Raw genomic sequence first — 26610 nt, 5'->3', positions numbered from 1 at the left:
GAAGATATAACAATTATAAATATATATGCACCCAACATAGGAGCCCCACAATACATAAGGCAACTGCTAACAGCCATAAAAGAAGAAATCAACAGTAACACACTAATAGTGGGGGACTTTAACACCTCACTTACACCAGCGGACAGATCATCCAAAATGAAAATAAATAAGGAAACAGAAGCTTTAAATGACACAAAAGACCAGATAGATTTAATTGATATTTATAGGACATTCCATCCAAAAACATCAGATTACACTTTCTTCTCAAGTGCGCATGGAACATTCTCCAGGATACATCACATCTTGGGTCACAAATCGAGCCTCAGTAAATTTAAGAAAATTGAAATCATATCAAGCATCTTTTCTGACCAAAACGCTATGAGATTATAAATTAATTACAGGGAAAAAAACGTAAAAAACACAAACACATGGAGGCTAAACAATACGTTACTAAATAACCAAGAGATCACTGAAGACATCAAAGAGGAAATCAAGAAATACCTAGAGACAAATGACAATGAAAACACGACGAACCAAAACCTATGGGATGCAGCAAAAGCAGTTTTAAGAGGGAAGTTTATAGCTATACAAGCCTACCTAAAGAAAGAAGAAAAATCTCAAGTAAACAATCTAACCTCACACCTAAAGGAATTAGAGAAAGAAGAACAAACAAAACCCAAAGTTAGCAGAAGGAAAGAAATCATAAAGATCAGAGCAGAAATAAATGAAATAAAAACAAAGAAAACAATAGCAAACATCAATAAAACTAAAAGCTGGTTCTTTGAGAAGATAAACAAAATTGATAAGCCATTAGACAGATTCATCAAGAAAAAGAGGGAGAGGACTCAAATCAATAAAATTAGAAACGAAAAAGGAGAAGTTACAAGAGACACCGCAGAAATACAAAGCATCCTACGAGACTACTACAAGCAACTCTATGCCAATAAAATGGAAAACCTGGAAGAAATGGACAAATTCTTAAAAAGGTATAACCTTCCAAGACTGAACCAGGAAGAAACAGAAAATATGAACAGAACAATCACAAGTAATGAAATTGAAACTGTGATTAAAAATCTTCCAACACACAAAAGTCCAGGACCAGATGGCTTCACAGGTGAATTCTATCAAACATTTAGAGAAGAGCTAACACCCCTCCTTCTCAAACTCTTGCTAAAAATTGCAGAGGAAGGAACACTCCCAAACTCATTCTATGAGGCCACCATCACCCTGATACCAAAACCAGTTAAAGATACTACAAAAAAAGAAAATTACAGACCAATATCACTGATGAATATAGATGCAAAAATCCTCAACAAAATACTAGCAAACAGAATCCAACAACACATTAAAAGGATCATACACCACGATCAAGTGGGATTTATCCCAAGGATGCAAGGATTCTTCAATATATGCAAATCAATGTGATATACCATATTAACAAATTGAAGAATAAAAACCATACGATCATCTCAATAGATGCAGAAAAAGCTTTTGACAAAATTCAACACCCATTTATTATAAAAACTCTCCAGAAAGTGGGCATAGAGGGAAACTACCTCAACATAATAAAGGCCATATACGACAAACCCACAGCAAACATCATTCTCAATGGTGAAAAACTGAAAGCATTTCCTCTAAGATCAGGAACGAGACAAGGATGTCCACTCTCACCACTATTATTCAACATAGTTTTGGAAGTCCTAGCCATGGCAATCAGAGAAGAAAAAGAAATAAAAGGAATACAAATTGAAAAAGAAGAAGTAAAACTGTCACTGTTTGCAGATGACATGATACTATACATACAGAATCCTAAAGGTGCCACCAGAAAACTACGAGAGCTAATCAATGAATTTGGTAAAGTTGCAAGATACAAAATTAATGCACAGAAATCTCTTGGATTCCTATACACTAATGATGAAAAATCTGGAAGAGAAATTAAGGAAACACTCCCATTTACCATTGCAACAAAAAGAATAAACTACCTAGGAATAAACCTACCTAAGGAGACAAAAGGCCTCTATGCAGAAAACTATAAGACACTGATGAAAGAAATTAAAGATGATACCAACAGATGGAGAGATATACCATGTTCTTGGATTCGGAAGAATCAATATTGTGAAAATGACTATACTACCCAAAGCAATCTACAGATTCAATGCAATCCCTATGAAATTACCAACAGCATTTTTTAAGGAACTAGAACAAAAAATCTTTAAAGTTGTATGGAGACACAAAAGACCCCGAATAGCCAAAGCAGTCTTGAGGGAAAAAAAATGGAGCTGGAGGAATCAGACTCCCTGACTTCAGACTATACTTCAAAGCTACAGTAATCAAGACAATATGGTACTGGCACAAAAACAGAAACATAGATCAATGGAACAAGATAGAAAGCCCAGAGATAAACCCACGCACCTATGGTCAACTAATCTATGACAAAGGAGGCAAAGATATACAATGGAGAAAAGACAGTCTCTTCAATAAGTGGTGCTGGGAAAACTGGACAGCTACATGTAAAAGAATGAAATTAGAACACTCCCTAACACCATACACAAAAATAAATTCAAAATGGATTCGAGACCTAAATGTAAGACCGGACACTATAAAACTCTTAGAGGAAAACATAGGAAGAACATTCTTTGACATCAATCACAGCAAGATGTTTTTTGATCCACCTCCTAGAGTAATGGAAATAAAAACAGAAATAAACAAATGGGACCTAATGAAACTTCAAAGCTTTTGCACAGCAAAGGAAACCATAAACAAGACGAAAAGACAACCCTCAGAATGGGAGAAAATATTTGCAAACAAATCAACGGACAAAGGATTAATCTCCAAAATATATAAACAGCTCATTCAACTCAATATTAAAGAAACAAACAACCTAATCCAAAAATGGGCAGAAGACCTAAATAGACATTTCTCTGAAGAAGACATACAGATGGCCAAGAAGCACATGAAAAGATGCTCAACATCACTAATCATTAGAGAAATGCAAATCAAAACTACAATGAGGTATCACCTCACACCAGTTAGAATGGGCATCATCAGAAAATCTACAAACAACAAATGCTGGAGAGGGTGTGGAGAAAAGGGAACCCTCTTGCACTGTTGGTGGGAATGTAAATTGATACAGCCACTATGGAGAACAGTATGGAGGTTCCTTAAAAAACTAAAAATAGAATTACCATGTGATCCAGCAATCCCGCTACTGGGCGTATACCCAGAGAAAACCGTAATTCAAAAAGACACATGCGCCCCAATGTTCATTGCAGCACTATTTACAATAGCCAGGTCATGGAAGCAACCTAAATGCCCATCAACAGACGAATGGATAAAGAAGTTGTGGTCCATATATACAATGGAGTATTACTCAGCCATAAAAAGGAACGAAATTGAGTCATTTGTTGAGATGTGGATGGATCTAGAGATTGTCATACAGAGTGAAGTAAGTCAGAAAGAGAAAAACAAATATCGTATATTAATGCATGTATGTGGAACCTAGAAAAATGGTACAGATGAGCCGGTTTGCAGGGCAGAAGTTGAGACACAGACGTAGAGAACAGACTTATGGACACCAAGGGGGTAAAACTGCGGTGGGGTGGGGATGGTGGTGTGCTGAATTGGGCAGTTGGGATTGACATGTATACACTGATGTGTATAAAACTGATGACTAATAAGAACCTGCAGTATAAACAAACAAACAAACAAAACAACTAATACTAAAGTTTCATTGGGTTATTTGTATGGAAATATGTTAATATAAATGTTTCAGACATTACATGAAATTTCTAAAAATCTTATTTGTTCTGGTATAATGTTATAAGTCATAATTCTAGTTATTACTTTGAAATGTATATCTCAGAAATAACTAAATTTCCTTGTCAATTGCATTATTATGAACTTTCATCAAATCTTTAACCGTGGTCATTTCTAAGTCTTTTGTCATTTACAGACAGTTCTGGGTGTACTCTGATGCTTTTGCAAATATGTTCATATAAAAGGGTTTCATCTTCAAGGAATTCATGGAAAAGACTCTGACAAGTACAGGTTTCTGGTAACTGTCTGTACTGCTGAACTGAATGAATAAGCATTTTCAGAACTCTAATGAAAAACTGATGAACTCATAAAAGTGCTAACAAAAGATCAAGATAAAAAAAAATTAATTACATGGGACTGAGTGAACTGATGAGGATGATTATAATTTTTGTGACTTTCTGTTTGAATTAAAAAAAGAAAAATCCCACAAGGACTCAGAGACAAAGAATATACAAATCAATTTTCACTGCAAAGTAAAGGAGCTGTTACAGTGGAGGATTACTGGACTGAATGTCAATATTATGACATAGTATAAGTATGTTTCGTGTTTGGTAATTGCAATAATTGTTGCTTTTGTTGTGGTCATCCATGTACAATGCTTGGTGTCAGTCTATTTATCTCTTGTAAAAATAAAATACAGTGTGTGTGTGTGTGTGTCTGTGTGTGTGTGTGTGTGTGTGTGTGTGTGTGTGTGTGTGTGAAAAATAAATAAATAAATAAAAATTTAAAAAATAAAAAAAAGGGCAAAAGATCTAAGCACACATTTTTCCAAAGAAGACACACAGATGGCCAACAGGCACATGAAAAGATGTTCAACACATCACTAATTATTAGGGAAATGCAAATCAAAACCATGATGAATTATTACCTCACACCAGCCAGGATGGCTATTATCAAAAAGAACACAAATAAACAAATGTTGGCAAGGATGTGAAGAAAAGAGAACCCTTGCTCACTGTTGGTAGGAATGTAAACTGGTACAGCTGCTACGGACAACAGTATGCAGGTTCCTTAAAAACTAAAAATAGAACTACCATATGATCCAGTAAATCCACTCCTGGATATATATCCAGAAAAGATGAAAACCCTAATTCAAAAAGATATATGCATCCCAGTGTTAATAGCACTATTTACAACTGCCAAGACACAGAAGCAAACTAAGTGTTCATCAACAGATGACTGGTTTAAGATGTGGTATATATATGCAGTGGAATATTACTCAGCCATAAAAAGAATGAAATATTGCCATTTTCAGCAACATGGATGGACCTACGGAATATCATACTAAGTGAAGTCAGAGAAAGAAATATTACATGATATCACTTACATGTGGGATCTAAAAAGGAATATAAATGAATCTATATACAAAACATAAACAGACTCACAGACATAGAAAACAAACTTATGATTACCAAAGAGGAATGGGAGGGGTGGAGGGATAAATGAGGAGTATGGGATTAACAGATACAAACCACTATACATAAAATAGATAAGCAACAGGGATTTACTGTACAGTACAGGGAACTATATTCAATATCTTACAATAACCTATAATGGAAAATAACCTTAAAAAATATATCTCTATATAGATAGATATAGATGTAGATAGACAGATGACTGAATCACTTTGCTTTACACCTGAAACTAACACAATATTGTAAATTAACTATATTTCAATTTTAAAAAGAGAATCTCCCTTGTCCTTCTTCTTTGTAACTTAGTTGTCTTCTCTTTGCTCCCTTCTGTACACTTAAACACCAACCACACTTCTTATTCTATGATAATAATAGAAGATAATAAATGTTGACATTTCTAAACATTTAATATGTGCTTAAAAATGAGAAAAACACATTCAAAATGCACATTTGTACTCCAATCCAATACTCTTTGTGGCCTTGCTGGTTGACTTTGACCAAGGCCAGTCTCATATATAGCACAGTTAGATTATGGTAAATGAAGGGAATGTGCCCTCAAATAGCACTCCCTGTGGCCTTTACCAGTGATGGATAATACTTGTTTCCCTCATAGTAAAAAGCATAACAAGACATCTTGTTCTTTCCCTGATACCATCCTGGCACACAAATCCCTTTTTCTTTCCAGTATTGAAATGAAAGTTCAATATAAATAATATGTGACTATAAATCATTCTTCAAGCATGAAGGGAGAACAGAAAGAAAGACTTGGTCATCTGAAAATCAGTCCCAAGAAAAAAAATCTAATAAAACATTCATCATCCTTGATGGACTTTTCACTTGACAGTAGTTCCTTCTGGGTTATTTTGAGGGATGATGAGCTGTCTTCCTTATCTGTTACAGTCCTTGTAAGTATCTTCCTCGCCTAAAGACATTTACTTTTTACCTTATTTTTTTCTTTAATGAATTTTAGATCCTCTTTTTCATTTCAGTGGACTTTTCAATGGCCTAACAGACTTGCTTGTCTCCATCCTTTACAGCTTTCTTTTTTTTTTAATCTCCAAACGACCTCTTCCAAACACAGATCTGTTTAATTCCCCATTTTAATTTTTTTTTTTTGAAAACTCCTACTAAGAAGCCACACTGCACTAAAACACAGTAAAACGAGACAAACCTGAAACCCAGGCATTATCTTCCCAGATCCCTTTTATCCTCTGTACAGTTAATCTCTAAATCTATTAAATCTTTGGTTTAAGCCATCATCAATCTTTCATGATTGACCGAAACAGCCTCATACGTGATCTCCCTGCTTCAGCCTTCTCCCATCCATTGCATTCTCCACTGCAGAGTGATGATCTGAAATCCAAATTTGATAGTACTATGCATGAAACTTTTAAGTGGCTTCTCTAGCCCCCAAGATGAACACCAAACTCCTCCTGACATGCAAGGCCTCCGTCCACCTCTTCAGGCTCAGCTCTTACACTGTCCTCTTTCCCTTCTACCCTTGAATAATTTCCTTAAACTTGTTCCTTTATGTCCTCTCCTCTTAACATATCCTCTTTATCCACCCCTGGTCCTTCTCCCACTTCTTCCTTCCATCTCACAAGGTTCATTCCTTCAAACTCTAGAATAATTTTTTCCCACCTCATTAAAGGTGTAGCTTTTTTTCTAGAAGCCTTCCGTGACTTCTTTCCCTTCTGTGAATTAGTTATTCCTTTCTTATGCTCCCATAACATCCTGTCCTTACACCTATATTACCAGCTGTCACTGTTTCCTAGTTGCTTAGTTACACGTCCATTTCTCTCACTAGACTGTGAATTCTTTAAGAGAAGAGATGGTTTAATGTTCTTGTTTTTATTTCCAGTGGCTAGCAAAATACCTAGCATGGAGCGACTGCTTATTAAAAGTTGTTGAGTAAAGCTAGACACTTAAGAGACTTAAAAGAAAATTTAAAACAGGCACTCTCAGTTATGGTCAATGACATAAAGCCTACAAGGACTTTTGTTTTCAAAGAACTTAGAGATTCTGCATTCCCTTCCTGGTACAAATTAAAAATTGCTGGCACTGATGGTTGGAAACAAGCTAATTACCTGAAAATATGAACTTATAAAATGTATCTCCTCCCCAGATGAAGGCTAGATTCATGAGATGTTTCTCAGAAATATTAGAAAAAGCTGCAGCTAAAGAGGAATGCAAAAGCAGTATGAGCCCAGAAAAAAATACGCTGTGAAGTGTATTGTTATAATTAGCCTTATTGTAACTTTCAACTAATTAATTTGCTCTTTATCGGCTAAATATATGATATGTAGTGATAAAGAAAATCTTGATCAGGGAAAGGTTATTTTATTTCAGATTGATAAACTCCCAGGTTGACAGAGCTAGAAGAAAATTAGAGATGATTTATCCAGCATGTTTAGTAGATGGGAATCCTGAAGCCAAAAGAGGGGAAGTGATTTTTCTAAGCTTACCCAGATGAGTGCAAAGGAGAAATACAAATTCAAGTAAATGGTTTTTAATCTCATGTCCCTTACACCACTCCCTCTGGCCTCATGAACCACAGTTCCATGCTTTTCATGTAAATAAAATTATCTGTCTGATTATGTTTTCAGACAAAAGGGTGACAAATGGATCAGACAAATGGATCAGACAAATGATCCTAGAAAACTGTTCATTATCTACAGAAACAGTCACGTCTGTTAATTTGTGGAACACTTCACTTCCAAATCTATGGATCAGGTGGCAGGAGACAGTACACATGCAGCTTTTTTAGCATAGAGTAATGGGAATAGCAATGAAAAGTGAATTCTAATGGCTTGACTTAACACGAAAGAAGTCCTGGGAGCAGTAATAAAATGGAAAGTTGCCAGCAATTATATTCTCATCTCTGGATCCACTTTGCTCCTTAAATTTTAAGTTAGAAAGTTGCCAGAACTCCTACTGCCAAGGTCTCTAAAAATGAGTTTTGACAAGTTGTGTTCACAAAGGATATTTGCTTAGGTCCTGGCCTCTGGTCACAAGACAGACATGGATGATTCACGAAGGAAATGCCCCATCCGTCTCTACCCAGAGGCTGTTCCCAGGCACCCAGGAGAGGTGTAGGCAGTTGGAGAACCTCCAGTTATAAGTACCCATTGAAGAATTTCTGGTGGAGCTGTTTACCCCCAGGTTAGCACTTATCTGGAAGCACAAGGTAGGTTTCTAAAGACGAATGGAATTTTGACGTAGTCATTTTAATGTCAATATGTCAAACAAGAAGTAATAACACAGCATCAACAACTAAGGCAGTAGTTAAAAGCTATTAACTAGTTTTCTTTTTATCTTTCCTTCAATCTCTATCACAAAGCTTGAAGAAAAAGGTATGTATTTTTACTTTAGAGGATATTTGAAATAAACTGGACAAAAACATAAAAAGGGGCAAAAAATTACTCTTAATGGCTTGAGTACTTTAGAAAGTAACCAAAGCAGAAGAAATTAAATTTTCAAAAGAAATCAAAGGGACAGAGTACTAACACTGACCAAGACTGCTGCCCGGCAGCTTCCTGAAGAGGAAGAGACTGCTGAGTGTATGACTATACAAAGTATCTGCTGAACCCGAGATTCATGGGGTTCTCAATCTCAGTCAAAGATCACCCTGTCTCACGGGTGGCACAGAATCATGGAGCAGCCTCAGTGAGGGGAACCATTTAAGGCTGGCTTGCACTGCTGAGATGCAGGCAGCAACCATGACGGTTCCGAGATAATAGGGCCTGTTCTCATTTTCTGTGCACTGCTTAAGCATCTCAGATCCTCATAAACTCCAATAATGAATGAGACCAAATCTCCCCAGATCTAGGCAGAATGAAGACCTCAGAGTCAGACATAATTTTATTTAGAGAAAAAGAAACAGATAATGTTGTACATCTACACTTATTGATCAAAACTGGCATCTACTCTGTGTGGGACCCATGTAGGGGATTGCTAGGAATTCCTGTGCAGTGCATGTCCACATTAAAGGCTGGCTGCCCTAGAATCACAGCTAATCAGTTAGTTTTGAAAAAAAACCCTTGAGCCTGTTAAGGAACTGGTAATAGAGATAGGTGCGGATTTGTTGAAGGGTTTTTTGATTTGGGCAATGTATTGTGATGATGTTGAGTTTGAGGTAATTCTATATACTGTTTTTAAATCCTTAGTTACTGAGTAGATGGTGAAAGGAAAATGCAGTCTTGTTAGTTTGTTGACCAGATTAATTTTTCGTATAAGTATTTCCAGAAAGAGAAGAACATGGGTAGTGGATTTATAGATCATTATTCTTGAACCCTGAATTTTTTAACATCTTTATTGGAGTATAATTGCTTTCCAATGTTGTGTTAGTTTCTGCTGTAAAACAAAGTGAATCAGCTATACATATACATATATTCCCATATCCCCTCCCTCTTGCATCTCCCTCCCACCCTCCCTATCCCACCCCTCTAGGTGGTCACAAAGCACAGAGCTGATCTCCCTATGCTCTACGGCTGCTTCCCACTAACTATCTATTTTACATTTGGTAGTGTATATATGTCCATGCCCTCTCTCACTTCGTGCCTCTCTCACTTCCCCTTTCCATGTCCTCAAGTCCATTCTCTACGTCTGTGTCTTTATTCCTGTCCTGCCCCTAGGTTCATCAAAACCATTTTTTTTTTTTTTTAGATTCCATATATGTGTGTTAGCATATGGTATTTGTCTTTCTCTTTCTGACTAACTTCACTCTGTATGACAGACTCTAGGTCCATCCACCTCACTACAAATAACTCAATTTCGTTGCTTTTTATGGCTGAGTAATATTCTATTGTATATATGTGCCACATCTTTATCCATTCATCTGTCGATGGACACTTAGGTTGCTTCCATGTCCTGGCTATTGTAAATAGTGCTGAAATGAACATTGTGGTACATGTCTCTTTTTTGAATTATGGCTTTCTCAGCGTATATGCCCAGTAGTGAGATTGCTGGATCATATGGTAATTCTATTTTTAGTGTTTTAAGGAGCCTCCATACTGTTCTCCATAGTGGCTGTATCAATTTACATTTCCCACCAATAGTGCAAGAGGGTTCCCTTTTCTCCACACCCTCTCCAGCATTTACTGTTTGTAGATTTTTTGATGATGGCAGTTCTGACTGGTGTGAGGTGACACGTCACTGTAGCTTTGATTTGCATTTCTCTAATGATTAGTGATGTTGAGCATCCTTTCAAGTGTTTGTTGGCAAGCTGTATATCTTCTTTGGAGAAATGTCAATTTAGATCTTCTGCCCATTTGTGGATTGGGTTGCTTGTTTTTTTTGATATTGAGCTGCATGAGCTGTTTGTATATTTTGGAGATTAATCCTTTGTCAGTTGCTTCATTTGCAAATATTTTCTCCCATTCTGAGGGTTGTCCTTTCATCTTCTTTATGGTTTCCTTTGCTGTGCAAAAGCTTTGAAGTTTCATTAGGTCCCATTTATTTTTGTTTTTATTTCCATTTCTCTAGGAGGTGGGTCAAAAAGGAACTTGCTGTGATTTATGTCATAGAGTGTTCTGCCTATGTTTTCCTCTAAGAGTTTTATAGTGTCTGGCCTTACACTTAGGTCTTTAATGCACTTTGAGTTTATTTTTGTGTATGGTGTTAGAGAGTGTTCTAATTTCATTCTTTTACATGTAGCTGTCCAGTTTTCCCAGCACCACTTACTGAAGAGGCTGTCTTTTCTCCATTGTATATTCTTGCCTCCTTTATCAAAGATAAGGTGACCATATGTGCATGGGTTTATCTCTGGGCTTTCTATCCTATTCCCTTGATCTATATTTCTGTTTTTGTGCCATTACCATACTGTCTTGATTACTGTAGCTTTGTAGTATAGTCTGAAGTCAGGGAGCCTGATTCCTCCAGCTCCGTTTTTCTTTCTCAAGATTTCTTTGGCTATTTGGGATCTTTTGTGTTTCCATACAAAATGTGAAATTTTTTGTTCTAGTTCTCTGAAAAATGCCATTGGTAGTTTGATAGGGATTGCATTGAATCTGTAGATTGCTTTGGGTAGTATAGTCCTTTTCACAATGTTGATTCTTCCAATCCAATAACATGGTGTATCTCTCCATCTGTTTGTATCATCTTTAATTTCTTTCATCAGTGTCTTATAGTTTTCTGCATAGAGGTCTCTTTAGGTAGGTTTATTCCTAGGTATTTTATTCTTTTTGTTGCAATGGTAAATGGGAGTGTTTCCTTAATTTCTCTTCCAGATTTTTCATCATTAATGTATAGGAATGCAAAAGATTCCTGTGCATTCATTTTGTATCCTGCAACTTTACCAAATTCATTGATTAGCTCTAGTAGTTTTCTGGTGGCATTTTTAGGATTCTCTATGTATAGTATCATGTCATCTGCAAACAGTGAGTTTTTGTTCTTCTTTTTCAATTTGGATTCATTATATTTCTTTTTCTTCTCTGACTGCTGTGGCTAAAACTTCCAAAACTATGTTGAGTAATAGTGGTGAGAGTGGGCAACCTTGTCTTGTTCCTGATCTTAGAGGAAATGGTTTCAGTTTTTCATCATTGAGAATGATATTGGCTGTGGGTTTGTCATTTATGGGCTATATTATGTTGAGGTAAGTTCCCTCTATGCCTACTTTCTGGAGAGTTTTTATCATAAATAGGTGTTGAATTTTGTCGTAAGCTTTTTCTGCATCTGTTGAGATGATCATATGGTTTTTCTCCTTCAATTTGTTAATATGGTGTATCACATTGATTGATTTGCATATACTAAAGAATGCTTGCATTCCTGGGATAAACCCCACTTGGTCTTGGTGTATGATCCTTTTAATGTGCTGTTGGATTCTGTTTGCTAGTATTTTGTTGAGGATTTTTGCATCTATGTTTGTCAGTGATATGGGCCTATAGTTTTCTTTTTTTGTGACATCTTTTTCTGGTTTAGGTATCAGGGTGATGTTGGCCTTGTAGAATGAATTTGAGAGTGTCTTCCCTCTGCTATATTATGGAAGAGTTTGAGAAGGATAAGTGTTAGCTCTTCTCTAAATGTTTGATAGAATTCGCCTGGGAAGCTTTCTGGTCCTGGGCTTTTGTTTGTTGGAAGATTTTTAATCACAGTTTCAATTTCAGTGCTTGTGATTGGTCTGTTTATATTTTCTTTTTCTTCCTGGTTCAGTCTCGGAAGGTTGTGCTTTTCTAAAAATTTGTCCATTTCTTCCAGATTGTCCATTTTATTGGCATATAGTTGCTTGTAGTAATCCCTCATGATCTTTTGTATTTCTGCAGTGTCAGATGTTACTTCTCCTTTTTCATTTCTAATTCTGTTGATTTGAGTCTTCTCCCTTTTTTTATTGATGAGTGTGGTTAATGGTTTATCAATTTTGTTTATCTCCTCAAAGAACCAGCTTTTAGTTTTATTGATCTTTGCTATTGTTTCCTTCATTTCTTTTTCATTTACTTCTTTATGATTTCTTTCCTTCTGTTAACTTTGGGGTTTTTTTTGTTCTTCTTTCTCTAATTGCTTTAGGTGTAAGGTTAGATTGTCTATTTGAGATGTTTCTTATTTCCTTGAGGTAGGATTTTATTGCTATAAACTTCCCTCTTAGAACTGCTTTTGCTGCATCCCATACGTTTTGGGTTGTCCTGTTTTCATTGTCATTTGTTTCTAGGTATTTTTTTATTTCTTCTTTGATTTCTTCAGTGATCTCTTGGTTTTTTAGTAGTGTATTGTTTAGCCTCCATGTGTTTGTATGTTTTACAGATTATTTTCCTGTAATTGATATCTAGTCTCATAGCATTGTGGTCAGAAAAGATACTTGATACAATTTCAATTTTCGTAAATTTACCAAGGCTTGATTTGTGACCCAAGATATGATCTATCCTGGAGAACGTTCCATAAGCAATTGAGAAGAAAGTGTATTCTGTTGTTTTTGGATGGAATGTCCTATAAATATCAATTAAGTTCACCTTGTTTAATGTATCATTTAAAGCTTGTGTTTCTTTATTTTCATTTTGGATGATATGTCCATTGGTGAAAGTGGGGTGTTAAAGTCCACTACTACGATTGTGTTATTGTCGATTTCCCCTTTTATGGCTGTTAGCAATTGCCTTATGTATTGAGGTGCTCCTATGTTGGGTGCATAAATATTTACAATTGTTATATCTTCTTCTTTGATCGATCCCTTGATCATTATGTAGTGTCCTTCTTTGTCTCTTGTAATAGTCTTTATTTTAAAGTCTATTTTTTCTGATATGAGAATTGCTACTCTAGATTTCTTTTGATTTCCATTTGCATGGAATATCTTTTTCCATCCCCTCACTTTCAGTCTGTATGTGTCCCTAGGTCTGAAGTGGGTCTCTTGTAGACAGTAATATATACAGGTCTTGTTTTTGTATCCATTCAGCCAGTCTAATGTCTTTTGGTTGGAGCATTTAATCCATTTACATTTAAAGTAGTTATTGATATGTATGCCCCTATTACCATTTTCTTAATTGTTTTGGGTTTGTTTTTGTAGGTCTTTTCCTTCTCTTGTGTTTCCTGTCTAGAGAAGTTCCTTTAGCATTTGCTGTAAAGCTTGTTTCGTGGTGCTGAATTCTTTTAACTTTTGCTTGTCTGTAAAGGTTTTAATTTCTCCGTCGAATCTGAATGAGATCCTTGCTGGGTAGAGTAATCTTGGTTGTAGGGTTTTCCCTTTCATCACTTTAAATATGTCCTGCCACTCCCTTCTGGCTTGCAGAATTTCTGCTGAAAAATCAGCTGTTAATTTTATCGGGATTCCCTTGTATGTTATTTGTTGCTTTTCCCTTGCTGCTTTTAATATTTTTTCTTTGTATTTAATTTTTGATAGTTTGATTAATATGTGTCTTGGCGTGTTTCTCCTTGGATTTATCCTATATGGGATTCTCTGCGCTTCTGGGATTTGATTATTTCCTTTCCCATGTTAGGGAAGTTTTCAAATATAATCTCTTCAAATATTTTCTCAGACTCTTTCTTTTTCTCTTCTTCTGGAATTTCTATAATTCAAATGTTGGTGCATTTAATGTTGTCCCAGGGTTCTCTGAGACTGTCCTCAATTCTTTTCATTCTTTTTTCTTTATTCTGCTCTGTAGTAATTATTTCCACTATTTTATCTTCCAGGTCACTTATCTGTTCTTCTGCCTCAGTTATTCTGCTATTGATCCCTTCTAGAGAATTTTTAATTTAATTTATTGTGTTGTTTATCATTGTTTGCTTGCTCTTTAATTCTTCTAGGTCCTTGTCAAACATTTCTTGTACTTTCTCCATTTTATTTCCAAGATTTTGGATCATCTTTACTCTCATTATTCTGAATTCTTTTTCAGGTAGACTGCCTATTTCCTCTTCATTTGTTTGGTCTGGTGGGTTTTTACCTTGCTCCTTCATCTGCTGCATATTTCTCTGTCTTCTCAGTTTGTTTAACCTACTGTGTTTCAGGTCTTCTTTTTGCAGGCTGCAGGTTCGTAGTTCCTATTGTTTTGGTGTCTGCCCCCAGTGGGTGAGATTGGTTTAGTGCCTTGTGTAGGCTTCCTGGTGGAAGGGACTGGTGCCTGTGTTCTGGTGGGTGGGGCTGGATCTTTTCTTTCTGATGGGCAGGGCCGCATCCAGTGGTGTGTTTTGGGGTGTCTGTGAACTTAGTATGATTTTAGGCAGCCTCTCTGCTAATGTGTGGTATTGTGTTCCTGTCTTGCTAGTTGTTTGGCATGGGGTGTCCAGTGCTGGAGTCTGCTGGCCATTGGGTGCAGCTGGGTGTTAGTGTCAAGACGGAGATCTCTGGGGGAGCTCTTGCCGATTGATGTTACATGGGGCCGGGAGGTCTCTGGTGGTCCAATGTCCCGAACTTGCCTGTCCCACCTCAGAGGCTCAGGGCTGACACCAGGCCGGAGCACCAAAACCCTGTCAGCCACACGGCTTAATTTAAAAATACTGCTGGTGGAATAATGGCGCCAACAAACTTGCTTAACACAGATTTTCCACAATCCTTCAATTTGTAAAAACTGCAAAAGCTCTTCTAATAACAAAATACATTCAGATTAAAATAACCTTTTCTTCTCCCACCAATAATCCCAAATTAAACACACTCAGTATTGGTGAGGGTAGATGGAAACGGGAGCTTCCAGGCTGAGAGCAAATCACTGGTACACCTGTTCTCATTTGTAGGACAAAAATCAGCCACGAAGGAAGCTCAGGCAGAATGAACCAGCTTTCCTGTCCAATTGCTCTTATAGTCAGCTCTCAAGATTGGCCCAGTGCAAAAATCAGGGTTTTCCATAAGAGCAGGTGACATATGGGTTACGTCCGACTAGTTGAACATTTACTCAGCACTTCTGCCTTTCACTGGTGTGGAGCAAGGGGACAAAATATCCTCAATGACGCAACCTTTTAATAAATTCCCTAGTTTTTTTTTAAAAAGTACAGGCCTAGGATTTGGAAGAACTGGCTCTCCCAACTGTTAAGTATGTGACTAAAAAGAATATATATTTTTTAAGATGAATTTTTTAATATACATTTATTTATTTACATTTATTTTTGGCTGTGTTAGATCTTTGTTGCTGCACGTGGGCTTTCTCTAGTTGCGGCGAGCGGGGACTACTCTTCACTGCAGTGCATGGGCTTCTCATTGCAGTGGCTTCTCTTGTTGTGGACCACGGGGTCTAGGCGTGCGGTCTTCAGTAGTTGTGGTGCGCGGGCTCAGTAGTTGTGGCTCGTGGGCTCTAGAGCGCGGGCTCTAGAGCACAGGCTCAGTAGCTGCAGGGCACAGGCTTAGTTGCTCTGTGGCATGTGGGGTCTTCCCAGCCCAGGGCTCGAACCCACGTGTCCTGCATTGGCAGGCGGATTCTTAACCACTGCACCACCAGGGAAGCCCAAAAGAATATACTTAATGTTTTTGATTTTGTTGTTTCATCTGCAGAATAGCAATAATACTGCTCTTCTTATTTCATAAGGTTAATCATATAACAAGCCTTCATAAAATGTTGTAAAGTGTGTTCATGCTCTAGAAAAGCAAGGTTTACAGTGCTATTAATGTTGTCTACTACAGTACATTTTAAAGAAATGTGCTTCTATGATCCTTTTCAACTTTCCTGCATTTAATATAATCTTAATACCCTTTACATGTCATCTAAATGTCTATTTGCTCTTTACTACACCTATGATTTTATTTGTTCTCAAATATAGCCATGCCATTATATTTGCTGAGCGGTCAAAGGGTTATTATGTAAAACATCTTCTGGTAGATGAGTTTCAGGATGTAACTGTTCCAACTGTCTGTAGCTCAAGATAATAAGGAAGCTTTCCTTGACAAATGAAATAAATACCCTAGCTTGGATTAACAGCCAATCATCATTGCAAAGGCCAATTTTAATGAGGGTGGGACCCTGCCTTGAGTATATATATGTGTATTTGGCAGACTGCTGTTTCTCTCTTTCTCTCTGAACTTCTTGCCTCAGAGCAGCGTCTCTCTACTACCCTCATTCATCATCACTATGAAGAGTATCACTGCTTTTGTCATCCTTGCTCTGGCAGCCACTACATGGGCTGTCACTCCACCTGGTAAGTTAGGATTCCTTTTTAATATTCATGCTTTTACGTTAACTGCAACATATTCAGCCTTCAGTAATTATAGAATGTTAAAGTCAAAAGAAAATTTAGAAGACATCTATTTGGATTGGTCTAATCAACAGAGTGGGGGTGAAACAGACCTTGAGGAAGAGGAAGAGAGACTGAGAAGAATAAAAGGATTGTGAGCTTTCTGCTCAGTTCCTCATCGGGATCTCTCAGGTTTCTGACTTGGCCTTTCAGAAACCACCTATACAACTTTGAGACCATAACCCCAACTCTACCCTGGGCCTGCCCATAGGATCTCCTGGATACCTATGACAGCCCTTTCTCCAATGACCAGAGATTCCCCCCACCACTTCATTTTTTTTTTTTTTGGTCAGGATCATATATCTCTGACTTCCCCCTGAGTTGGCCCTGAGTAAAGAAGTGACCTCTTTTAGGTCTGGCCTGGGCAAGGGATGTTGGGAAATGGGTTTTAGTTACTATGAACAATGAAACAATGAATTCAGCTTTGCATTTCTAACTGTGGATTTTACTATTTCTCCAATTCCTTCTCTCGAAATGAATCTCATCCTACTCTCTTCTGGTGATCAAGCAATAGGGACAGAGGTGAGTACCTTTTCGGCATGCTCTTGGTAAAAATGAAATCAGAGCTAATGTGTAAATGAGTCATGAAAGTAGCTAAACTGACTCACAGTGGGCTGAAATAATTCCCTAGGATGTAAAACTGTTCCTACTGTACTTTCCTGGTGGTGTTTCTTTCTTTAAAGGTTGCAAAATCAATCTCCTTGCAAAAGGAGAAGAGCAGATAAAGTAAACTTTTACCTTTGGGTAGCATTTTAAACTTTTCTCAGTATTTTTCACATTCATTATCCCACTGGACTCTCATTATAACCCTAAAAAGAGAGATTAATATTTCCTTCTTAAACTGCTAATTGTCATTTAAGGACTATTCTAGGTCTGATTTATTTTTGCAGCACAGCACCTGGCCCATAAAAGATCTTCTAGACATGGTTGCTGAAAAGTTGAAGAGTCTAGTACTCTTCCTACTCTCTTCTCCCTCTTTACCATCTCAATATGAGAATGACGGCAGAATTGAAGGAAGAGAATGTAGGGTATTATTTTTCTTCCAATTACAGGTGGACTACACCAAATACAACAGAAAAAGTGCCAGGATTGCACGCACAAGGGAATGGAGACCATTATGTGGCATAGATCAGAAAACTCACAGTAATGAATGCATGTCTTGTATGCTAAATCAGTAGTATAGTACTCAATTTGTAGCCCTGTTTTGCTTTTGTTTTACGATCACAAAATTCACACTGGCCAAAATCTGCTTGATTTTTAAAAACATGGTTTGACAAATCTTACCTTTTGTCATGATCCTCCAGTACTCTTTGGACATTGCTTTGTTTTAAAAAAAATAGCTATATGTAAGGATATATATGCATATATATTTCTTTGCTATCCAGCCAAATTCTCATTTATATTATACAATGCCCCTCAGATTAGCTGTTACATATAGACATTTTTATTCCCACATTACATTTAAGGAAACTGGGTCTCAGGCAGGAAATGTATTCTTGGTCAAAGTTTCATGAATCTCCTGTGTTATATCTTTCTTATCACTTAGTGGAAACACAGAAGACAGCTGTCTTTATTTGGGCTGTTAGCCATGGACACTGTTATAAGACTGATCTATTCTTCATACCCCAGAGGAGAATCATGTTGCTTCCCTGATTGTCCGGAAAAGTCTAGGGAAGAGAATGAAAGCCCAAACGCATAGTTGGAATTAGTCGGAATCCTCACCACCACCAGCCCCACCCATTAAATATTAAGTCCTCACTATAAACAACATCTCAGCTTCTAGGAGACTTTAAGAATGGTTATTACCAGCCATTCCAACAACTTTTTTTTTTTTTTCATTCCAACAACTTGAATTCACTCCTTTCTGATTAGTAGTTAAAATCACGGGCTTTGGTGTCAGACGTCTGGATTAGAATCCACGCTGCAGTTAGTATATCTGTGACATTAGGCAAATACCCAATCCGCTACACACTTCTGTATTCAGTAAGACAGAAATTATAATAGTGTTTAGGATTCACTGTGATAAAACATGTCAAACCTTAGCTAAGCAGCTGACACAGAGTGAATACTCAAAGAAATAAGCTCTTCTTCCTTTTTATCATTTTCCTCCTTCTTTTCTAGCCCTTCTGAAAATTTACAGTCAAATATAATAGCAAGTGTTATCCAAAATAAAGTCTCTCAGGATATGCAAATTCATGCCCTAATAAAACCATCAGAGACTGAAGACTGAGATGGTATTGATTATATTACCTCATATCTTCTTTTTAGAAGGAAGAAATCTAATACTCAGAAAGGAGAAATGACTATAACAAAATTACATAAACTGTAAGTGCCAGAGAGGTATGTGTGCACATTTTCTTTTAAAACTGCAAAAATGTTTGCACAGTATATTATGCTTTTGATTTCCATCTGAATATTCGTGGACTATTTTAAAAGTGCCCAATCTCCTTTTAATGTTGATCTTATTTTTTATATTTTTATTTGTTTGCAAAATGATCATCTATCAAAGATGTTAATGGTAAATATCAGCTAACTAGGGTAGAATATTAACCAGCACTCTTCATTCTCAGTTCAGGTCAGACAACACAGAATGACATATGACTATGTTTTACTCCATAGATTATGAAATATCAAATAACTGTATTACCCATTCAATAAAATCTACTTTTCCAGACAGAAAGGATCTCAACTTAGGAAACTTCATGATGATGAATGTGTAAGTATACACAGAAATTTTATTTATTCTTAATATAAAATGATTTAACAATTTCTCACTTTCATCGAGAAAAACTATTTTCAGATATGTATTCTAGAAATTATCTATGACTATGAGTAGTCATAGATAAGACACCTGGCCAGCCTAAACAGAAAACCTGAAGTATAATTTATTTACCCAGAGGAAGACTCCACAAACTTTATTCGTAGCCCTTAACTGGGCAGATTGATATACATGTGGTTATTTTCTAATACTGCAACTAATTAGCAGGTTAAGAAAAGAACATTAGGGACTTAAGAACACTAATAACAGTAAAAAAGTTATTTAAAAAAGCACGAAAAAAATTCAAGAACACAAATGTAGAGATAATTTAGGGGTAAAGAGCTATGTGAGTGGAAAGTCAATAATTTTAATAGAGTTTGAAATGTGATACTATAAGAGAACGGCAAACAGGGGGTTGTGGTAATAAAGAGAGTTCATTTTAAGGATGGGCACCTAACCCATTGTGGTGGGTGAGGGAGAGAAATGTCACCATGAAACTGTTACAAAAGTAAACTGATATTTGAAGGAGAAGTCGGGGTCAGTCTGATGGATGAAGTGGGTAAGGTCATGCAAAGTAGGATAAATACGAGAAGCAAAGCACAGGGATGTTCAGGAGCAGGAAACACTGGGAATTCAGTCCTTAAATTCAGCTGGGATAAAAGGCAGAGCAGATGAGACTGGAGAGATAAGCATGGGTCATGAGGGGGCTTTCTGTTGATGGAATCAGTTAAATATTTGAACAAGATCGGATTTGGTTTCTAAAAGTATCACTCTGGCATCAATGTGGAGGGTGAGTGAGGGTGCTGTTAGTCATATAATGAGCTAGTGTATTAGTATGCCAGGCTGCCGTAACAAAATACAGATCCTCCTCCATTTAGGATGGGGTTACATCCCGATAAACCCATCATAAATTGAAAATATCATACGCTGAAAATGCACCTAACCTACCTGCCTCGCCTACCTTAAATGTGCTCAGAACACTTACATTAGCCTACAGTTGGGCAAAATCATATAACACACAGCCTATTTTATAAAATAATAAGGTGTTGAATAGCTCATGTAATTTATTGAATACTGCAAAAGTGAAAAACAGAATGGTTGTATGGGTACAGAATAGTTATCAACATACGGATTGTTTACCCTGGTGACTGTATGGCTGACTTGGGTGCTGTGGCTCACTGCTCAGCATCACAAGAGAGTATTGTACTGCTTATCACTAGCTCAGGGAAAGATCAAATTTCAAAGTACAGTTTCTACTAAATGCATATTGCTTTCACATCACCATAAAGTCAAAAAATTGTTATTTGAACCATCATAAGTAGGGAACTGTCTATACCACAGATTGGGTGACTTAAACAATAGGAATTTATATTCTCACAGTTCTAGAAGTCCAAGATCAAGGCACCAGAAGATCTGGTGTCAGGTAAGAGCCCACTTCCAGGTTCACAGTCTACTATCTTCTTGCTGTGTCTTCCCATGGTAGAAGAGGCAAGGTTGCTCTCCGGACACTGTTTCATAAGGGCACTAATTCCATTCATGAGGGCTATGCGTTCACGACCTAATCATCTCTTAAGAGTTCTACCTCCTAATACCATCACATTGAGGATTGACTACAACATATGAATTCTGGGGGGATACAAATATTCAGGCAGTAACACATGCGAGACTTTTAGGATGATGGTCATTCTAGCTCATGACTGGAATGGTGGGCACATGGGTGTTGATCCTATAATAATAAATAATTTGCTTAACTATAAACAACAACAATGACAAAGTCTACATATTGTTGAGTGGATATATTGTAGAGTACATTATATAACCTATGTTTTAAAAATATATGTAATTATACAATAATTACATAATTTTCTTTTTTAACCTATAAATTGAAAAAGTGAGTTTACTTACGTAAACTCTGCTTTTGTCTAAACAAAATTTTCCTAGGCAGATATGCAAGTCTGGACAATGTTGTCCTGTGGCTTCAATAAAAAATCCTGAGAAGGGAAAGACTTTCCCCTACGGTCCAGGGTGGGACGGATCACTTGTGTGGTGGCTTTCCTGTGATGGAGAAACAGCTCTGGGGACCTAAAGAATGGCAGCTTAGTACTGTGGTGGAGTTATAATTGGTTAAAGAATGGACTAGACTGTGAAAGTTCTATGGTTTGGGCAGTGGAATTGACTTTCCTTTCTACTGGAGAACATGCAGTCTTAGGTTAAATCCTGTGAAGGATTTTCACATCCCTAAAGGTGGTAAGAATCTGCTTTGGCCACACACCTATGGTCAATTAATCTTCAACAAATGAGTCAAGAATGTAAAACGGGGCTTCCCTGGTGGCACGGTGGCTGAGAACCCGCCTGCCAGTGCAGGGGACACGGGTTCGAGCCCTGGTCTGGGAAGATCCCACATGCTGCGGAGCAACTGGGCCTGTGAGCCACAACTACTGAGCCTGAGCGTCTGGAGCCTGTGCTCCGCAACAGGAGAGGCCGCGACAGTGAGAGGCCCGTGCACCGCGATGAAGAGTGGCCCCCGCTTGCCGCAACTGGAGAAAGCCCTCGCACAGAGACGAAAACCCAACATAGTCAAATAAATAAATAAATAAAAATTACATTAAAAAAAAAAAAAGAATGTAAAATGGAGAAAAGACAGTCTCTTCACTAAGTGACGCTGGGAAAATTGGACAGCTACATGTAAAAGAAAAAACTTAGAACATTCTCTAACAACATATACAAAAATAAACTCAACATGGATTAAAGAGCTAAATGTAAGACTGGATACTATAAAACTCTTAGAGGAAAACATAGGCAGAACACAGTTTGACATAAATCGCAGTAATGTTTTTGGACCCGTCTCCTAGAGTAATGGAAATAAAAGTAAAAATAAACAAATGGGACCTAATTAAACTTAAAAGCTTCTGCACAGCAAAGAAAACTATAAACAAAATGAAAAGACAACCTGCAGAATGGGAGAAAATATTTGCAAATGATGCGACTGACAAGGGATTAATTTCCAAAATATACAAACAGCTCATATAGCTTAATATCAAAAACAAAACAAAACAAAAAAAAAGAAAACAACTCAATCAAAAGATGGGCAGATGACCTAAACAGACATTTCTCCAAAGAAGACATATAGATGGCCAACAGGCACATGAAAAGATGCTCAACATTGCTAATTATTAGAGAAATGCAAATCAAAACTACAATGAGCTATCACCTCACACAAGTCAGAATGGCCATCATTAAAAATGCTGGAGAGGGTGTGGAGAAAAGAGAACCCTCCTACACTGTTGGTGGGGATGCAAATTGGTGCAGTGACTATAGAGAACAGTATGGAGGGTTCTTTAAAAACTAAAAATAGAGCTACCATATGATCCAGCAATCCCACTTCTGGGCATATATCTGGACAAAACTATAATTCAAAAAGATACATGCACCCCTATGTTCACAGCAGCACTATTCACAATAGCCAAAATATGGAAACAATCTAAAGGTCCATTGACAGATGAATGGATAAAGAAGATGTGGTACATGTATACAATGGAATATTACTCAGCCATAAAAATTAATGAAATAATGCCATTTGCAGCAACACGGATGTACCTAGAGATTATCATATTAAGTGAAGTCAGGTAGAGAAAGATAAATATCATATGATATCACTTGCACATGGAATCTAAAGAACAAAAATGATACAAATGAACTTGTTTAAAAAACAGAGATAGACAGACACAGAAAACAAACTTACAGTTACCAAAGGGGAAAGGGTGGGGGAGGGATAAATTAGGAGTTTCAGATTAACAAATATACACTGCTATATATGAAACAGATAAACAACAAGGACCCACTGTATAGCACAGGGAACTATATTCAATACCTTGTAATAACCTATAATGGAAAAGAACCTGAAAAAGTATATATGTTACATGTATTATAATATATATATATATATATATAACTGAATCACTTTGCTGTACACCTGAAACAAACACAACATTGTAAATTAACTATACTTCAAAAAAAAAACAAACTTAGGGCTTCCCTGGTGGCGCAGCGGTTGAGAATCTGCCTGCTGGTGCAGGGAACACGGGTTCGAGCCCTGGTCTGGGAGGATCCCACATGCCGCGGAGCGGCTGGGCCCGTGAGCCACAATTACTGAGCCTGTGTGTCTGGAGCCTGTGCTCCGCAACAAGAGAGGCCGCGATAGTGAGAGGCCCGCGCACAGCGATGAAGAGTGGCCCCCACTTGCCACAACTGGTGAAAGCCCTCGCACAGAAACGAAGACCCAACATAGCCATAAATTAAAAATAAATAAATAAATAAAAATTTTAAAAAAATAATAAAAAAAAGTTTAAAAAAAAAAAAACAAACTTAAAAAAAAGAATCTGCTTTGGACTGTAGAGTGAGGAGTTGGTTTTTTAAAATATTCGTTTGAGGTGACACTGGAACATACAAATTGAATTATTTCATAGCTAGGAACAGAAGCCTGACATCTAGGAACAAAGCCCCAAATTGTAGCTTCTGGAATTCAACCATGGGTATGAGAGATGATGAGGAAGTCAAAGACTAAGGATTCTTTGAGGAAGATGTGATCCCTCAGTCTTATTTACTCTCCTCTCCCAATATTAATTAGTTCAACTGGAATTTGGAGGAATTTGGAAAAGCTAAAAATATTTTAGCTTGATTTTTTTCCTCTTCTATGTATTTTCCTTTATGTATTTAATCTACAGGATTAAATACTGTTTGTAGACCTCTCTCTGTTATCTTATTTTTGCAGCTATTAAACAGGGTCACATATTGATAATATGCAATTCCTTTTATCTTAGGAAAGTTTGCTTCACTTTTACCTAGTCAATATATTGGATTTGTGGAAATTATTGTTTGATTTCTCATTGCTGTTATGGATGAGAATCAGAGGGGCCATGATTCATACTGGAATGTCACAAGAGTCAGGAAACTCAAATGTTAAAATTTGCTTCCTCAAGTCTGCCTTCCACGAGTAATTATTTACTTAATAATATTCTCTTGCCAAGGTATGAGCTCCATTAAGGTAAAGAATATGCCATGCTTTTTCACTGCTATATTTCCAGTGCCCATACAACTCCTGACAAACCAGAATCCCAGACAGTAGAAGGCCTACGGGAACTCATTTAACCAGTGATACCCTGCTAATAACAAAATCTGTGACAAAGCAAAGTTGAGAAAAATGTAAATTATTTGTTATCAGATGGGAAGTAATTTCACGCTCATTATTACCTTTGAATACTCATACAATGCAGTGAATCTGTGGTTCTGAGCCTATAAAGCCCATATCAGTAGCCGAGGCAGGCAGTTTTCCAAGCTGTTTAAATGTTAGCTCACTTAAACCTCCGAAGAGTTCCTTAAGGAAGGTTTGATTACCCCATTGTGCAAATGGGAAAATTGCGTCCAGAGAGGAAAAATTACTTTTCAAGTTGACAAAAATATTGTAACTTGATCTTTTGCTTTTATGTCCAGAATCCTTCCTAAACAATGGGATGTCTCTACCTCTCTGAACTGGGAGATGACCAATTTACTTAGGAAGGTGACAGGGTATTTTCAAATTGTTCCATATTAGACTTACAGAGCCCACAGGTTGGACGAAAACCACTTCTTTCATATTCTAAGTGACCCAGGTCCTTTCTGGAAGTTTCCAGTAGGTCTGTTTTTATGCTTTTATTGAAATGAAGTAATGAGACAAATTAACTGAGGTAAATAAAAAGTTGTTCATTCCAGTATTGTTAAAAATAATGAAATTGAAATCAGCCTAATTGAGCAACTATGGAAGAATATTAATATAATAAAAATCCATATATGTGATAGAATATGACACTAGGCATCTAAATTCATGTTCTATATGACTATATTTAAGATCAAGAAAATGTCACAGTACATTTCTAAGTCAAAAAAGTGTAAAACAATATATACTACAAAAATTTGATTAAATATGACAAGAACACATATATATGTTCATCTCTGTGTATGTATATATAGATTTTTTTTTAAAAAACTGGAATGATATAATTCAATACAGTTTATGTTTCACAGTTATCTATGGGTTTTGAGGTTTCTTGTCTTTTTCTTTTCTAATATTTCTACTTTTTGAATTTTCTAGACTAAACTTGTATTTCCTTGACATAAGAAGAATTGTTTTCTACAAAATGTAACATAGAGGCAGGAAGTTCAGAAATTAGGAGGAAACCCAGCTATGATAAAGGTATCTTCCTTGTTACAAAGCTGTAAAGGTCTGGATTGCTACAGGACAAGGCTGGACCCACTGCAAATGGCATCCACAGACCTCATCTGTCACTGCAACCTCCTCTCTTCCTCAGCTGTTTCCACATTTTTCATTCTGGCCAAAGGCGCTAATTATTGTTTTGGAACATTCGATACTTCTTCTATGCTCTTTCCTACTGTGGTATGTTTCTTCTGCTATTGCCTCTTTGGATTGCCCACACAGGGCTGCCCTGGCCAGCGATCTGTTCCCACCCCCCAAGTCTTGTAGGCATCTCTGTGCTCCCTTCCCCAACACCTCCTGCTGAGTTTGTCTTTGACTCATCCTAAATGTTTGGCCTCCCAGGGCCTGCTCAGCCCAGCACACAATGCGTCAGTGCCTTCTCTCTCCTACGCAGCTATTCTATCCCCTCTTGAGGCTCTAACACATGCTCCTTAAAGGAGAGGCACCAGCCACAAAGAATTACATTACATCTCACTTCCTTTCTGAGGTGAGTCAACCTGGGTACACGTTGTAGGGAGAGTGGGTATCTGGCATTGTGTTCTGGTACAGCTGGATCTTCCACTGTTGAAGCTCCATTCCTAAAAGAATCCAGGGAAGATGTCAGGAAGAGATGGGGATGTATTTAGAAAAACATGGAGTCATAGACTGTCTCAGGAGCGGGCCAAGCAGACAGCTCTGGACATTGTGCCAGGAGCCTCCAGACATCCTGGAGAGTGGAGTACTGTGGAAACATT

At 37.2% G+C, this 26610-nt stretch overlaps 1 protein-coding gene across 2 annotated transcripts in view; it reads right to left on the bottom strand.

The window, feature by feature from the left end:
* Positions 1 to 26610, bottom strand: part of LOC309657191 (uncharacterized protein) — a 165467-nt gene that overhangs the window by 89689 nt on the left and 49168 nt on the right. The window lies entirely within an intron of this gene.

The sequence above is a fragment of the Balaenoptera physalus genome, assembly GCF_965194825.1.
Source record: "Balaenoptera physalus genome assembly, chromosome: 3".
NCBI lineage: Eukaryota > Metazoa > Chordata > Mammalia > Artiodactyla > Balaenopteridae > Balaenoptera > Balaenoptera physalus.
The sequence above is the reverse complement of the archived record's forward strand: the minus strand, read 5'-3'. Positions and strand labels throughout refer to the sequence as shown.